The sequence below is a fragment of the Aulostomus chinensis genome, chromosome 21 (assembly GCF_037954235.1).
Source record: "Aulostomus chinensis isolate RoL2024-O1b breed Wild chromosome 21, RoL_Achi_v1.0, whole genome shotgun sequence".
NCBI classification, from domain to species: domain Eukaryota; kingdom Metazoa; phylum Chordata; class Actinopteri; order Syngnathiformes; family Aulostomidae; genus Aulostomus; species Aulostomus chinensis.
In genome coordinates, this window is record NC_141340.1 from 6,374,185 (window position 1) to 6,381,936 (window position 7,752).

Here is a 7,752-nt window from a genome sequence, read left to right on the forward strand (position 1 = left end):
TCCCGCTTCACGCGTCCTACCTGACGTCCTGTAACTCGGGCGTGGGACGTGAAGCGCATTCCTCAGGGAAAAAAAGTGAGTGGGAGTTGACAAGAGGGTTTATTTGAATGAGATTAATCTGTGTTTCTTTCTTCAAGATCCAAGCAAGAGGTTTTTTTGGAGTTTTTTTTTTTTTACATGAAAGCAAATAACGGAGAAAATCTGACAGTTCCACGCCATCGGAGTGAAAGAAGGAAACGAGGAGGATACCCAATCCGGCGAGCGTGACTGACCTCTCAGATGACCTCATCCGGAGGTTCCGGATGGAGGCGAGAGCGTGAAACAAGACACCTGCTCCAAACCAGGATTTAACCAGTTCTTCTGGTTTACACAGCCATGTTTGTAGTCTGGAGTGTCCTAATTGTGGCTCTGATGAGATTTTACTCACCAAACAAGCAACAAACCGAGATCAGACTTGGAAACGAGCCTCGGAAAGTTGGTAATAAAACTCCCCCACTGCACTTTCGTATGCACAACCATATCAAGCTCAGAGGGCAAACCATCCTGCTGGGCTGGGTTACAATCTGAGTGTTTTTCTGTTGGGAGTTTTTTAAAAAAGTTTTCACCATTTTCAACAGCAATCATCAGCCAGAGGTCAGGCTAAAGTCTTTAGCTCCCTTTTGAAACCATGTTCTAAAAATATTTTACTACATTGTCTATTCGGGCCCCGTCGGCCTAGGTTTCCCTCCCTTATGGTACAAGCTATTTTTAATGTCGCCTGCATTACATTTTCAGGTTGTCCCTCCGTCTGTTACGTCCTCGCCAAGACAATATTTCACCCCATCAGCTGTGAGTCAGGTTTAAAACACTTACTGTACAAACACCCACCTCATTCATTCATTCATTCATCCAGCAATACCTCTTAGCTGTAGTTGTAACAGTGCAAATATTTGTCCAACATTAAAATGACCCTTGTGAATAATTGGAGCTCGAAAACCGATAAAAGCGCTTTGACTCAGCAGCTTTTGATGCTTCAACACATTTCCTCCCCACACTGGATCCGAAAAACGACAACAACACGAGTCAGACTGAAACATTTAATCAGATGGGTGTGCAGCTTTTATAAAAGCATTCAGCAGTACAATGTGACACACACACAAAGATGGTTTACATACAAACGTGTATGGAAAAATAGCACAAATTCTCAGTGTTCTGACCTCGGCAGTGACACTTTTGTCCAGTTGTATGAGTTTGAAGAATCCAAGGTCCAAAACTACAAAAAATAACAACCTCCATTCATCGACGAGCTGCTACACAATATTCAGTCTAACAATGAACCACTTCAACTGCTTTTTTTGCTCTGATAGGTAACGAGGTAAAACGTGCAACAAGAAAAGAAAAGAAGGTCAAGGAGGCAAAACCTTCAACAGGGAGTTTTTGCAAAGATGTACCAATATGTCGGAGTCGTACTAGGAGCTCCAGCCATCATCGGAGGAGACACTGGTGACGGGGAAAGGAGGACGCACTCAAAAACTGCAAAAGGTAAACACTGTGGTGAACCGTGTGTTTTGGAAGAAGCTGATGACGGCAAGATCCCTCACTCTATGTTTTCATGTAACCTGAGTCCGGGGAGATTGACCCGTTGACAACAGACCGTACACGGTAACTCTGAAAACAACGTTACATCCACAGACGCCATGTTTTGGTTTTGTTTTGTCGTTCTGCAGACGGAGCGTTTTCACAGAGGTTTGAACGTGGCCGATCTGGACGCGGACAGGCTTCCTCACTGTACCTCTGGAACAGTAACTCTTAGAAAGAGCTGCTAGCAAAGGCAACGATACCGCCGCGCCTGTAAATTGATAACCATGCCGACTTTAACAGACGGTAAAAGCTGACATCAAGTTTTTTACCCAAGAGGAGTCATATGACAGGTCATTACAAATCAGGGAAGAGTGAGTCGAAACTGATAAAACCCCGGCAAGATTGGTTGTCAGGCTTTGAAAATGCACGAACATGAAGCGCAACACAGCAAACAGTCAACGTTCTGCATTTTTACAATGGAACCTGAAAATAAAGCAGAAGTACACGTTTAAATAGATCAATAGGGGACCACATGGAACACCAAAGAGGCCCAGTTCAGGGTGACTGTGTCCTCTCAGAGAAACAAGGAAGTAGATAGTATTAAAGTCTTACTCTGTGTGTGTGTGTGTTATGTGTGCATGAAGTTGCAGTGAAACTGAATCCAACGGTGCTTCCACCTTTGCATCCTTCCCATTCAGATCTGTAGCTTCAGCCTTCAGTGAGTTTAACAGCTGCAGCAAAAGACTGGACTGTACGAAGGTCTGCCCCCCATCCCCCACCATCAACCCCCCACCATCCTGCAGAACAGAGAGAAGAACATGTTAGTCCTGCTGTGACTGCTTGTGAATAAACTTTCATTTCAAGTGAAAAAAAAAACCCCAGTCTTTCAGCTCTGCAGATGAGCCACTGCTTTCATTATGAGTTGCATGAATTGTACACTTGGGTCGGACCATCGTCTTCACCTACCTTTGGAGTCAAACCACGACTGTACACTACAACGCCGTCTAGATTAGGGAGGACTTTCCTAGAACATGAACTGAAAGTGCGAACAACTCATACGTTTAATGTTGCCTTTCACTGAAATATCAGAGCAGCATTTTCAAGGAGAGGCCCAACAGATCTGTTATACACCCTTCCTCCTCCTGCACACCCCCCTGCATGTATGTGTTGGACCAAGTCGCTGGAATCCAAGTACACAAAACCTTATATGACAGAAGTTCCTTCATGTTTAAGGAGGAGGGTTAAGATAAAAAGAAATGAAGCTCCTAATTTACCACAAGCCCCGTCTCACTGCAGTGCTTCAAAGGCCTACATCTTAGAAACGATCCACACGTGCACTTTTCAGAGCGAGGAAACGCCGCTGCACCAAAATCAGGAGCTGAGAGTCTCGTTAGGTAAAAGTTTAAAAGTCTGTTTGCTAGAGGCACAAGTATGAAGAGCAGGAGGGTGACATCACGGACGAGATGCTTCTAGTTCTCGCTAATGATGGATTTGGTCATTTCTCTTAATTGTAAGTTTCACGGCTGTTCAAGGCATCCGGCCGAACCATTGTATCATGTAATAGAAATGTCTCCGAATCTCAGCCGCGGGGTCATGGGAGAACCCTCTCAGGAACAGAGCCGCAGGAAAGGTCAGGGGATAAATCGAACCAGGATCATGAAAGAAAGAAAGCTTTAAGAAAGTCAACTGGTGCACTAATGAACAAGTAAAAGAGCGCAGAAGAAGAAAAAAATATATATTTAAAAAAAATTTGAGGGAAATGTATGTGCTAATGGTAACGTGTGAGTCATTGCTTGAGCTAGCGCTGCTAACGTTAACACGGTTCGCTGGGGGGGTGAGCGAGACAAAGGGGACAATTAATGAAACCAGGATTCAGACTTGTGAGCCAACAACATTCCAGTCCAAACTGTTTTTACACAATAAGGCTGTCAAAGACAAAACCACAGTATTAACAAGTCATGACTGCTTTTATTTTGCAGAGAAAGATCCCTGCACTGGACGGCGTGAGGAAGTAATCCAGGATGACGCCTGACAAGACGGCAAAAAGGGGAAAATGTTCAGACAACTCAAGTCATTGACAATAGGTTTGTTGAAAATACCACAGCGTTATTTTTCTTTCTCCGTCAATCACTGACGATCTTTATTTTAAGTTCAAACAAAAAAAGGTCCATAATTCCAAATTGAAGCCCTATTTTTTATTTTAATCATTTTCTGAAGAGCTCTGGTGTGGAATCATCTGCTGGTCCCCCCATGTTTATCTTCATCAGACACTCTCTCAAACTCTCTCTGACCTCTCCAGATTGAAAAGTAGCCTGTTGGAACATTTAAGCCTTAAACCCAAACTGAGATAACCCTGGACACGTCTTTTTTTCCCCCCAAAGTTTTAAAAACCCCTACCAGAGCCTCAAAGGACATTATACAACACGGGCTGAAGAGAGGATCCTGCCTGACAGGAAATCTCTATTTCATGTGTAGGGGGAAAAAAAGGAAAAAACAAAACAAAAAACAGCATCCTTTTAAACATCAGGTATGTTCCAGTATCAACCTAAAGAGAATGCGTGGTTAAATAGGAGAGGAAGTCTTGCATTACGTCTCTTCACTCCTGACATATTCAGCGCTTCCGTCAGGGTCCCATGTGCCTTATAAGAGCATTACATGGTTCACCCAGAGGTTGACTTCTTGGGCAGCTGAGTAGCCGTAAAAGCAAAGGAGCCACGTGTCACAGGAAATGTATTTCCAGGGGGCTGACAGTGTATTAGAAGGAATGTGGGCGAGGTTGTAACCAACACGACCCAACTGGCACGGTGCCCTGGCTGCCGCCGCTCTCACGTGATCTCACCCTATTTGTAGAGGTCTGGTATCTGAGCGCGGCCCGGCTAAAACTATCTCTGACATGAGATCCGCTCGCTGCCAGTCGCATGTACCTTTATAGTAAGGACACACTGCTCACTCCAATCAGGGCCTGGCTTGGGCTGATATTTATACATGATAAGCACCAACTGCTGGTGAAACACTGAGGTATGCAGGAAAGCTTGCAACACTTTTCCCAAAATTACTTTTTCTTTCCCCAAGGTGGGAAATCCCATTTCATCTGATGTAGATTAAACCAGGTCAGTCACTTGATAACGCCGGCGCTCACAGGGAAAGTCTGGTCTACAATAGGTCACATGGACTTCTGCTTGGCTGCTGTCCACAAAGACCAGCTCTAAGACTGCCTCTCTCTATGATCCCTTTTGAAGTATTACATTCTCCAAGTTTGACGTCTTTTTTTAACATTCGAGCACTTAATTACCTATAAAATCACATTAAAACTTGGATTTGATGTGTTCCTGCACAGTGGTGAAGAATTATGAAAGATCTATGCTTTAATTTGGTTTCCAACAAAGTTTTTTTTTTTTAACATCTGCACACAGAGCTCAATATAAGAACAACTGAATGAGCCCCGCCGCTGAACCCCGTGACATCGCCTACCTCACCAGAAATCAGAACACATTAGTTTATTTTGAGTCGCTCTCACATTCATCGACCTGCTTATATCGCCAGCTGAAAATAGATCCCAACTAGAAAGCACTCGGAGAGCGGATAAATTCCTCCGCCAAGGCAAACCCGGACAAAACTGGAAGCCAGGCCGGTCCCTTGTCCCCGGTTGAAGCTGACGAGCGGACCCTCGCATCCCTGTGCGCGTCTCCCTCTCACAGAGCGGGAAGGTGGTGATGATATCTGGATTTTGCAGGAAGGGCCAGAGGAAAAACATCTCCCACCAGATGGAGATCAGACTCACCACCCCCTAAATGTTACGGGCGTGACCTCGGCCCTTGATACACCCCTCCACCGTGTTTGGTGAAAATCTGCCAGACTGTTTTTGCGTAATCCTGCCGATAGACAGACGTTACACAAAAAAAAAATGAAGGAAGGATTTCGGCCCCTTGATCAAACTAACAGTACCTTTTCGAAGCCTTAACCACACCCAGATGGAAGTATTTTCATCCTGATGTGCATGAACTTAAGTCACAGTCGTGATTTTTCTTCGCCCCCATGAACCCATTCCATTGGGTACTGGGTCATGGAGGATATGAGATCCGCAGTGAGCTGCCTCTAACTAGTTGAATGAAAGCAACGTCAGCCGCTTTGAGTCACCAGTTACTAATCTCGTCAGAGTCCAGCTGCTTCATATCTCCGCTGTAACGTGAACCAGGAGGAATGTGCAGCAGTGAGTAGCTGCTGGCCGGCTGCTCCCCTCATGATGCGCAATCCCTCTTTCATCGACGACAAGCTCATTACCAGAAAACCTCTGGATGAGTAGGAGGGGAAGCATCAACAGGGCCACAGCAACACTTGACGGGGGGGGGGGGTGTACTGGTTGTACTGGGAATGGCTTTTTTTCCCCCCTGTCCAGTCCTACTCAGGTCAGCAGGGATGAGGGCTGGCTACCAAACTCTTAAGGCCAAGGACCGAATGACGCTGGTACTAGTAAAGAACCTGATCAGGTTAAATCTATCTGAGATTATCTGAGTGAGAACAAGTAAATGAGACCGTGTGACGTCACCCCTGGAGTGCAACACTTCAGCTTTTACACTGGAGAGTGAACTGGATTTAATAGCCCTGCCTTCCCTGTAGCAGCTGTGGCTAGTGTTAGCAGCCCACCTGGAAAACTGAGAAGTTTTCACAACTGACAGGACATTTTGTTTTTATGGAAAAAATAGTTTTTCAAAAAAGAACCACAGCTTTGATATAAAATGCAGGTACCTGATAGCTGTGGTCGACTACCCATTGGATCAGGATCAGGATCAGGATAGGACCTAGTCTGATGGTTGTGGGACAGGGTTGATGTTGCTCCAGCTCGACCTCTGCCACCCATCAAATCCCCCCTACTATGGTAAACTCTGCATTTAGAGGCGGGGTCAGAGGAAGGTCCAAGTTCAATGTTAAAGTACACACACACACACACACCACTAAGGGGTTAAAACATGAATGGTATCCAACCCTGGAGTTGACAACATGAGATGCTTTCATCAGACTGCTAACATCAATACTCTGAACAACGGCCGACATCCAGCCATCTGTCACTCAAGTCTTCTCCCCATAGTTAGAGATGCAAAATATTGGACTTAATTTGCTGATACCTGACATGATATTCTCCCACTGAGCTGACGATGGCTGATATTTACTCACGTCTGTATAGTCTGTGTGCAAACAAACGTATACGCTATTCATAATCACACAGAAAAACACATTTGCTCGTCTAAAAATGACAAATAACTGCCAAAAACTGTTTGCGCGTCCCTAAAATGAGTTATACAGAGTTCTGAAAAAATATAAAATGTGAATAGAAAATACTGGGCTGCGCCAGCTGGCAGACGCCGGCCCTTAACGTGTAGATGACAAAATGATCTCAGTGTAACCTGTGGACTGAGCACGGCGCTCGTCCCCCGGGAGGCAGCAGGGGACCCTTGTCACTTTGCACTGTGTGATGCCGAGTTCAGGGTCAGGCCTTCCTAGAGCTCCAGACTCATTAGCGATCTGTATTTCACAGATTACCCACTGACATGCTGACCGACAGCTGCTCCAGAGCAAAGCCAGCAGGCGAGGGGAGCTGCCGGGTAATGGGGCACTTCCTAAAATCATCCATTTACAAAGCTGAATTTCTTCTGATGTGCCGTTATCCAGCGGGAGTGAGCGTCTGTCACTGCCAGAGCAGAAACTGGCACAGCTAGGCTTCATAATGAGTCAGCGTTGCTTATGTTACTCTTCATACAGCTGCCAGCCTCAAAAAAAAGAAAAGAGTATTAGTCCATTTTCTGTTGCCAAGGACAAGACATGTGAAAGCAGGGTGACATTTTAGTGGCCTCTTCCTGCCTCTCTTTGAGTCAAATGAATAGATAGAAATGAGACCACAGCACAAGCATAAGGAGACATGAATGTCGCTTTTTATTTCTTTGTAATCGGCTCAATGAGATAGAAACTAACAGCTGATGGAAGCGCCGTGTCAAATCAGGCTGCTATCAGGTTCAAGGTGCAGAGAAAATGTGAGAGAGAGGGAGAGAGAGAGAGAGGGGGAGGGAGGAAGAGGAAGAGAGTGAGAGAGGGAGGAAGAGGGAGAGGGAGAGCCTCTCCTCAATGTCGCTTTGCACAAGGAGCCAGTGAAGTCATCACAGCTGCCGCGACTCGCCCATAGAGACGGCGTGAAAGGTC

General features: G+C 45.5%; 2 long non-coding RNA genes across 2 annotated transcripts in view; one reads left to right on the plus strand and one right to left on the minus strand.

Annotated features, from left to right (window-relative positions):
- LOC147241466 (uncharacterized) overlaps nucleotides 1–2,770 on the plus strand; it is a 62,225-nt gene extending 59,455 nt beyond the window's left edge. The window contains exons 5-6 of the long non-coding RNA XR_015110984.1: nucleotides 1,347–1,521; nucleotides 1,707–2,770. This is a non-coding gene — a long non-coding RNA (uncharacterized LOC147241466). The remainder of the gene's footprint in view (nucleotides 1–1,346; nucleotides 1,522–1,706) is intronic.
- Nucleotides 1,063–2,320, minus strand: LOC147241467 (uncharacterized). The gene is made up of 2 exons (XR_015110985.1): nucleotides 2,173–2,320; nucleotides 1,063–2,043 (listed from the first exon to the last, which is right to left on the minus strand). It is a non-coding gene; the product is annotated as an uncharacterized LOC147241467 (long non-coding RNA).
- Nucleotides 2,771–7,752: the final 4,982 nt, after the last annotated feature.